This window comes from Alosa sapidissima, chromosome 21, assembly GCF_018492685.1.
Source record: "Alosa sapidissima isolate fAloSap1 chromosome 21, fAloSap1.pri, whole genome shotgun sequence".
Lineage (NCBI taxonomy): Eukaryota > Metazoa > Chordata > Actinopteri > Clupeiformes > Clupeidae > Alosa > Alosa sapidissima.
The window spans coordinates 12449069-12459106 of record NC_055977.1 but is presented as its reverse complement, the minus strand read 5'-3'; the positions used below and the strand labels follow the sequence as shown (position 1 = coordinate 12459106).

Sequence of the window (10038 nt, the reverse complement as noted above, 5' to 3'; positions counted from 1 at the left end):
CACGTCAAAACTAGAATGACGGCTGTCTACACATCACTTTTCTTCTCTTGTTTTGATAGGCAAGGCTACTTTAGGCGGGGATTTCAGGGTGATGACGATCATAAATATATAACTAAATATATTTTTATGTTGTAGCATCATTGCCAACAACGTCAAGTTGTTAAATATTAAAATGCAAATAAAAATGTATTGATTTTTGTATCATTTTTTTTTTTTTAAATCATGCCGGAAAAAGTGGGGGTATGGCGTTCCCCCGCGTCCAACGCCAACTACACCCCTGCAGAGAGTACAACTCGGACCACCACCAAATTCACCAATATTTCATAACTTGCACATATTCAGACTAATTACGCCTTGTTCCAACATGCCAGAGGCTGTTCCTTTGAACCGCTTTGAACCAATCACTAACAACCGGCGTTTCGTCATACAGAGAATTTTCTCTGCATCACACACTTTTAGCAAGCAAGGTTGCATCTTATCATTGATTCCAATTGGACAGCTAACAGTTAAATAGCATGCATGATTTATTTATCTTCAGTACAAGTGCAAATTACTTAAGGAACATGTAAAGTGAATATTATTACCTTTAACATTTCTTCAATTTCAACATTCAACAACTTGAACAACAACTTTAACATCTAGGTTATTATTACACTGAAAATAGTAACAAACAAACATATAAACCCGTTCAAACGGCAAATAAAGATGTGAGGTAGCTTATTCTTTTTAAATGTGTAAACATGTTAATGAATAAGAAATGTACTTCCCTGGTTAAGCCTACTTCCAAGCCTTCATATTAGTCGCTAAAAAACCAGCATGTTCACTTTATCAGGCTTAAGGGATGCCCTGAAAGATGTCACGGCATTCCCTGCTGCACTAAAGACCCGTTCCGATGGAATGCTTTTAGCACAAATTGTCAGGTTTTTTTGCGCGCTGCCTTTGCAAGCAGCGGGAATCGGGCATTATTGTCCCGCCACCAGACAAGAGGGTCAGCATGCGGATCAAGGGCCTCCTCCTGCAAATACCTGCTTATCTCGGTGTCCACGCAAATTATCTTGGCCTTACATCATATTTGTCCCTCAAAACACCAGACATCTTTTCTTTTAGCCTGCACGTTAGTTGCCTGTCCTCCTCAGCTGGGAGCAGCAGATCCTTAGTGATGAGCTGTAGCACCGGTTTCAAAGAGGATGCAGTTACTGCTTGCTCCGAAGAAAGTGCGTCCATGAAATCGGCAACCTTTTTCAGGGCTGCATTCACCAATTCCATGACTTCTATGTCCTGCCATGTTGGAATCAGATGTTTGGTGCGCCGGTCATCCAAAACCCTCCAAATAACAGGGCCTTGCTTGAGAATGCTTTCAATCATTTTCTGTTTCGTACTCCACTTGGTTGGACAATCCTGTGAACAAATTAAAAATAGAGTAAGGATTAAATTATTTAATGTAATATAAATATTTATGCCTACATCATTTATGATATACATAGGTCTATCGCTTGTTTTTTTTTATTATTATTTATTGAAGGCCGCCAGACCGTGACAGTAGGCCTGCCCGAAGAGACTTTTTTTCGATGGCATAAGTAATTTTTCATAGGCCTAATAGTAATTTCAGAATAACTATTGAAATGTTGAAATGTCTACAAGCCTACAATAAATAATTTATTGACTACATTGAATCAAATCTCGCAGACCCAGGTAGGCTATGGCCAGTAACAGTGTTGGGAAATAATTAAAACTTACCAGTATTAACAAGTGCTGAGGGAGGTATGAATATAGACGACTTTGCAGGCGGGCCATCTTGGTGTTACCGCTTCATGCAACGCAACCGCCTCTATCAGAGCAGGGACAACAGTGTGTCAGAAACTGCAACAGACTTCCAAGGTTAACGGTTTCTTCGCAAATTCGTTGAATATAGTGTGAATATAGTGACTGGTCATGAGAAATCACATTTTACAGTGGTGTTGGCATGTTGTGGAGATGGATTGAAATTGCCACCGATGGTCATTTTCAAACGGAAAACCATGCCAAAAGACGAATTTCCATGCTCAGTTGTCGTGGCTGTGAATGAGAAAGAGTGGATGGATCAAGAAATGATGAACATTTGGCTTAACCGGTGCTACACTCAGCGTCCTGATGGCTTCTTTAAAACACGCAAAGCCCTGCTTGTGATGGATAGTATGCGAGCGCACATAACGCCACAGTTTAAAGATTAAATAAAAGCTTGCAACTCCATACCTGCCATCATCCCTAGAGGCTTAACCAAAGTACTACAGCATCACATCTCAGTGAACCAGAGCTTTAAGGCAGTCTTGCGTCGCCTGTGGGAGGAGTGGATAGTGGATGGAGAGCACAGCTTCACGGAAGGATGCGCCATGCAAATCAAGTCATTGGATGGATCGACACAGCATGGGTTTCAGTGACAACTGAAACCATCCTGTCGGCCAGACCATGACAGTAGTTTTTTTTCGATAGATTTTCTTTTAATGTAGGCCTAATAGTAATTTCAGAATCACTTAGGTTGAAATGTCTACAAGCCTACAATAAATCATTTATTGACTTCATTGAATCAAATCTCGCAGGCCCAGGTAGGCTATGGCCAGTATTTTCTAAACAGTGTTGGGAAATCATTTAAAACTTACCAGTATTAACGAGTGCTGAGGGAGGTCCAGCTCTCCTTGTTCTTTTTGAAGCCTTTGCTTCTTTTGCCAACTCTGGGAGAAGGTTGTCACAAGCGTTCGACACAACCCCATGGCCCGGGCGGTGCGCTCTTTTTCTGCCTTCATTCCATTGGTGACGGCTAAATGGAGGTTGTGGCGAAGCGTGGGAGCCATCCCCATCCAAGCTTCCTCACTGCAGCCACAATGTTGGCTCCATTGTCTGTGGTGACACAAGCCAACTTTTTCTTATCCAGTGACCATTCCTGTAGGGAGGTTTGCAGAGCTTCAGCCAGGTTGTCACCTGTGTGACTCTCTGGCATGAATGAGGTCTCCAAACAACGAGACTTCAGCTTCCCAGCTAGGGTTCAAATAATGGACAGTCACGCTGATATAAGGCATCATATTCACGCTTGACCACATCTCTGCTGTGACAGAAAAGTGGTTGAGTGAAAAACTTCCGAGGGACTGGCAAAAGGCCGAGGTTAATCTAAATGCAATGAAGAAAACAAAGAAAGCTAATCGCGGATTGAAAGCAAGATGGCCAGAGCTGGAAGAACGAGTCCACAGATGGGTGCTTGAACAACGTGCTGCCGGGAGAGGCTTGTCAACGGTGCAGTTACGTCTCCATGCCCTGGTAGTTGCAAAGGAGATGAATATAGACGACTTTGCAGGCGGGCCATCTTGGTGTTACCGCTTCATGCAACGCAACCGCCTCTCTATCAGAGCATGGACAACAGTGTGTCAGAAACTGCCAGCAGACTTCCAAGGTTGACGGTTTTCGCGAATTCGATGAAAAGCAGGTAACTGAACACGTTTCGCCGGACCATATTGCCAACATGGACGAGGTCTCCCTCACGTTTGACATCCCCATGGGCCGAAGTGTCACAGAGAAAGGGTAAAAAAGTGTGAATATAGTGACAACTGGTCATGAGAAATCACATTTTACAGTGGTGCTGGAATGTTGCCACCGATGGTCATTTTCAAATGTACGTTTTTTAGTTTTTTAAACGTAAGTAAGCACAACGTTTTTTGTTTTTCTAGTGTAACACGTCCTTTAGATTAATTGTTTTTGGCAAGTTTACCACCCTCAAATGGCAGCATTTGCTGAGAATGACCCATTTGTCCTTGAAAAATGTGTATGTCATTGTCAGTAATTGTCTTAACAAACAAGGGAATGTACATTTTCCCATTAACACAATCTTCCATCTTGTCTTGTCTTACTAACATCCCACTCATGGCCTGTACCTTGAGGTGGTGAGTGGGCATTCCACTAAACAGGCTTTGCTTTGTGGATGTTTGCAGCCATGTTTCTGATAGTAGTTGTAAATGCCATGGTTTTGTGTTGATTGAGATGCTTTTTGCGCTCCAGACCTTTCTGCCTACTGGTCAGGGTTCGAACCGGCAACCCTCCGGTTACAAGTGATGTCCTGTCTATGCTGTTAAATGCTTTCTCAAACTCGATGAAGTTGATGTATAGGGACACGTTCCATTCGATAGATTGTTTGATGATGCAGTGTTGCTATGTGGTCAGTGCATGAGTGGTCTTTTCTGAATCCTGCGTGTTGGTCTCCACGCCTTCTTGTAGACGGTTGAGAATGACACGGTTGAGAATTTTGCTGGTAACAGAGAGTTGGGTGATCCCACAGTAGAAGTGTGTGTGTGTGTGCACCCTCATGCCCGCTCTTTGGAGTGGGACTATCGACCCTGCTGAGCGAGAGTTCTGGTGAGAATCTGACCTGCACACACCAACATATGTACCGTATGACTATAAGAAATGGGGGATTACAGGGGATTACCATTATGATAATAGACAAAAACCAACTAATGTATCTAAATCTCCCTCCTCTTCTTCTTCCCTCTCCCCCTCTCCTCTCTTATCTCCCCTTCTATCCTACTCTCCTCTTCCCCTTCCCCCTCCTCCTCTCCCCCTCCTTCTATCCTCTCTCCGCATTTGATGTTGTTTGATGAGTTCAAGCGTCAGTTCTTGACGGCAGACGCTCTGAGTAACGACAGCAGCTTCTGGAACACCATCAAGTTCCACGGCACCTGGAGACGTGGAGGATGCAGGAACAACCCCAGTATGACACACACACACACTGCCCTCCCTCTTTTTCTCTCCTCTCCCTCTCTCTTTCGCCATTTGGCAGACACATTCTGCATGACCCTGACAATGATGGAGTGTCTGAATACACACACACACACCCACACACACACATACACACAACTTATCACACACAACAATCTCCTTCTCCCCTTCTATCAGACAGGTTCTGGATGAACCCACAGTATCACAGTAAGATCTGCTGGAGGAGGACGAAGACCCGGAGAATGACCCTGCAGCCTCCTGGTGGCACTCATGCAAAAGGACCGAACCCGCTACAGGAAGCAGGGACAAGACATGTGCACCATCGGGTTCGCTGTGTACGAGGTGTACGCATACACACACACGTAAACATACAAACGCACACAAACACACACACATGTAAGCACGTACCACATCAGATTCAGATTAGATTAGATTTGCCGTCAACAAGGTGGGACACACACAGACACACCCTTAACCCGTTTAGATTTGTATTTATGGTTCTTAGACGCTTTTGTCCAATGTGAATTATAAAATTAATTGAAATGGCCAAAATAAAACAAAATAACAATTATTAATAGAGTAAGTGGAATCATCCTGCTATTGATAGCTATATTACTTGCATGAGCGAGTTTGGGAGGTGCCATTTACGTGGTCAGGATGTCACTCTGTGATGGCTATGTCACGTCCCTACGGGTTAATGTTACACGGGTTTGTTTTGATCTGTCTCACCTGTGTTTGTGATTGTATGTTTTGTGCTTCGTAATACTGACGATGAGTTAACTGGCGGCCAGACGCAAGTAATCAGGACTGAACGACCAGCTGATCGGCGAGGGATGTGTGCATTGGCTGACTGTGGTATAAAATCCCAGGTATGACTCTAGTGCGGGGTTTGGGCAGGGCTACGGGACGCGCCACTGCGGGAGAAGTTTTGTTTATGGACTATTAGCGTATAGTCGTAGCCCATTGCTGTGGTGTTTGGTCCTGTCTGTGTGAGCCTTATCTACGCAACCCCACCAAACACATCCCCAGCCGAAACATTTCACTGACTGACTCAACATAAATGTCCTTCTGATGCTACCACACATCGGCGACTACATTTATGTAATGCAATTCATCTCCATATCTCTTCTGATCCTGCCACTTTTTAATGCACCTCAGAGGTGGCGACATGATTGAGGTGAGGTGTAACGTCTCCCACACACAGTTGCGTTCCCTCAATACATGCCAGTGGGTGTTCCCGATGGTGGCTATGCAAATGACTTGAAGTATAACCGTAATTTGATTGGCTGGTGCCTTCTGATGTCCGTCAGTGCAGCAAAAGCTGAACTTTACTTTACTTCACCACTACAGAGCTTGGCCCAGCATATGCTACAGCCCCAAATCGCAAACAGTGGCGTAGATAGGGGTGGTATGCCAAACACTTTCGAAATAGTATTTTTTTAACCAGTAATATTGTTCAAAACAGCACCAACCCTCGTCAGTAGCTTGCTCAGGGTCCCTACACATAAAACGAAGCACCAACAACTTAGTTAGCGAACCCGGAGTTTGAATGCGGTCTTGTCTTGTGGTATTAAGTCAGAAATGTATTCTTGGTGTTCATTAACTTTCTGTAGCTAGCTGGTAATAAACAAATAACGTTATGGTGAAGGTTTGTCGCACCCTTTATCGTTGTCAGTCATACCGAAACGAAACAAAGTTTTTGTTTTTTTACTGTGCAGCACCCATATTTCCTTCCAATGCTGTCACTCCTCATGCCAGTCAAACACCCGTGGCCTGAGAGGGAATCACACACACACAGTTGGCACAGCGATTTTGGATTTATTTGAACCTGGGGCGGAGCTAATGGTTCACTATGCGGTGTGTGTGTGGGTGGGGGACATCATGTTTTTATTTAGTCCACTTCATATTGTGCTTATTAGAGGCTGAGGCATTTTGTTTTCTTTCATGTCGATTTAAAAAAAATTGTGTAGGCTATACAGGTTGCAAATGTATAGGCACGCAGTTTAATTTCCCTATTTTGAGAATCAGCTAGCCTATACTAACAAACACATTTAATTTGAAAAAGCAACCTGGGGCCTATTGCACAAAAGCAGAATTAAGACATCCAGGATAAGTTACTGAGCTGCGCTCAATGAATCCAAAACAAGAGCGTACAGGCTTAATTGGTTGCACAACGAGCAAGCCAGGATGAGCAGACACGGATTCATCAAGCCAGGTGAAACCTATCCTGGATAAGTGTGCGCTCACAGCTCCCTCAAATAGACCCCGCCACCGATCACAGATTCATTGATTCACCATGGCAACTAGAGCGGCTTCATTGCTTCTTCTACGGTGTGAAGTAGGTAGCGAGAGCCTTTTCACAACAGCAACAAACAGCAACACCTCTGTTTAGGAGAATATTGCAACTAGTTCCGCGACCACCACGCGCGAAATGGTTAGGCACTCCCGTGACGGCACATTGTCGCATGACAGGTCGGTATGTAAAAGTTAATTAATGATCACAAACATTTAAATAATGACCGTAGGTCTAGGTATATGTGATGACAATGTGTAATGGGCAGTGGAATAACTATTGGTTTCCGTTTGTGATGACTGCTGACTGAGATAAGGGATGAGATTAAATAGATCCTGGAACTTAGCCTGGTCTGGAGCAGGCTTGCTCCACAGAATCAATCGCCATGGTAACTTATACCATAACATATCCTGCTGCCCCCATCCCGCTTTTGTGCAACTGGACCACGGATAAATTGAGCCAGGATTAGGGTTGCAAAGGGGCGGAAAATTTCCGGAAACTTTCCGGAAACTTACCATGGGAAGTTAAGCTGGGGAATTTTGAAAATATTCCAAATTGGAAACTTTCATGGAATTAAAGGAAATTATGGGAATTTACGGGAATTAACTGGGAATTTTGGGTAATTCATACAAACTGTTTCATATACAAACATTTTGTTTCGTAATAAGCAATATGATTTGTATGTTCGTATTTTCGCTTAGCTTAGCATACAAAGCTAGCTAGCATGCTAGCGGGAATCCCATTCTCTGCCTATGGTTTACTAGCGTGCTAAACTAGCAACACTGAACTGCCCAAGATACACCACACCACTCAACAATAAAATCCGATTGGTTGGAACATTTTTTCACCATAGGTTTCCTTTATGTCTAGCAGCCTATGACGATTGCTGTGTGCATGTGATTGACATATGTGCAGGGTAGAAATTTGACTGAAATTGCATTAAATCAGGTTGTTTTAACTAATATTAAACTGCAAGATGGGGTTTTGTCCATTACATTTAAGTTCCCTGTTATAGACTAACTTGCCATATTAAAAATTCCCAGTTTATTCCCATTAATTCCCGTTTATTCCTGTTAATTCATATATTCCCGTTAATTCCCATGGAAAGTTTCCAACTTTGAAAATTCCCGGAATTTTGCAACCCTAACAAGGAAAACCAAGATATCCCGGCTTAATCCCTTATCCTAGTTTTGTGCAATAGGCCCCTGGTCAATCGCTAACAACTAGATACAACTACAGCTCTATCAACATATCCAAAAGGGCACTGCGCTTTTGCTTGTTTAGGCTATTTTTTTTATGTTTGTTCTCTCATGGTCATATTTCCATGCTGCGCTATGTCAAGCTAGGGCACTACTGAAGTTGTGTTTCGTGTGTTTACAACATTGACATGTCATCATGTGCGTATTGCCTAGGGTTATGCTGTCCAACATGTTTTTATTTATTTGTTTGCTTGTTTGTTTACTTATTCATGCAGAGTTCATTATGCTTTGTTTTGGTTTGTTATGTTTAGTGTCTTCTTATCCAAGCGGTTGTAGGGACAAGCTACACTGACTCCCCTGAAACAATTTGGGTTCATCTCCCTTAGGCTATAATAGTATGGTATGCACTCACCTATTTAATTTGTTATGCTGTCCAACATGTTTTTATTTATTTGTTTACTTTTTTTTATTTGTTTATTTATTCATGCAGAGTTTGTTTTGCTTTGTTGAAGCAATTTGTAATGTAGTTGTAACTAGTGAAGGGTGTATTGTATGTGTATTGTAACTTTATAAAATGTTAACAAATGTTTTCCAGGATCATGTTTGAGGTGCACATTTTTCTAGTGGAATTCCAACCATGTTGTAATGTTACTTTTGTGTAGGAATTTAATCTGAATATAATATAAACTCAGTATCATCACCTTTGGTTTCTATTAGGACCCACGTAGCCTAAGTCCTGGTAGAGGTAGGCTATAATTGCTGAATGAAAGAATTGAGTGATCAGTCCCTGGAGGGTACACAAAATCTAAATGCCCTCCTTATCTTCTGAAGAAAGCCTTTCAGTCCCTTCTTCTTGGTGGGCTTGACACTCTCTGACAAAAGAAGTAGTAGCAGAGTTAGAGCTAGAGGTGATGCCTCGATCAGAGTAAATCCAGGAGGCGTCTTCGCTAGAGGTGATGCCTTGATCAGAGTAAATCCAGGAGGCATCTTCACTGGAGGTAATGCCTCGATCACAGTAAATCCAGGGGGTGGCTTCACTGTAGCTGAGGCGGTAGGGAGAGCAAACCCTGTAGGTGGCCGCACTGCAAGTGCAGCAAACCCAGGGGGTGGCTTCACTACTACTGAGGGATTAGGAAGAGCAAATCCAGGAGGAGGCTGTACTTCAGATGATGAAACAGGTACAGAAAACCCGGGTGGTGGTTTCACTACAGATGAAGGGTCAGGCAGAGCAAACCCAGGAGGTGGTCGCACTGCAGGTGATGTTTCAGGGAGATTGAACTTGACAAAACCAGGAGGTGGCTTCAGTACAGGTGATGCATGAGGTACAGCAAAACCTGGAGGTGGCTTCAGTACAGGTGATGCTTGAGGTACAGCAAAACCTGGAGGTGGCTTCACCAGCAGTAATGCTTGAGGTACAGCAAAACCTGGAGGTGGCTTCACTGCAATTTAAGTGTCTGGAAGAGCAAACCCTGGAGGTGACCACACTGCAGTTGAGGGGTCAAAGAGAGCAAACCCAGGAGGAGGCTTCACTACAGGTGATGCATTCAGAAGCAGGAATCCAGGTAGGCTGAATCCAGGAGGAGGCTTCACTACAGGTGATGCACCAGGTAGGCTGAATCCAGGAGGAGGCTTCACTACAGGTGATGCACCAAGTAGGCTGAATCCAGGAGGTGGCTTCACTACAGGTGATGCACCAAGTAGGCTGAATCCAGGAGAAGGCTTCACTAGAGATGGTGCATCAAGTGGGCTGAATCCAGGAGGTTTTACTGTGGCTGAGGTGTCAGGTACAGTAAATCCGCTTCACTG

General features: G+C 43.6%; 1 long non-coding RNA gene across 1 annotated transcript; it reads left to right on the top strand.

Annotated features, from left to right (window-relative positions):
- Positions 1–2042: 2042 nt before the first annotated feature.
- Positions 2043–4709, top strand: LOC121696082. Its single transcript, XR_006026237.1, has 3 exons — positions 2043–2057; positions 2657–2660; positions 4636–4709. It is a non-coding gene; the product is annotated as an uncharacterized LOC121696082 (long non-coding RNA).
- Positions 4710–10038: the final 5329 nt, after the last annotated feature.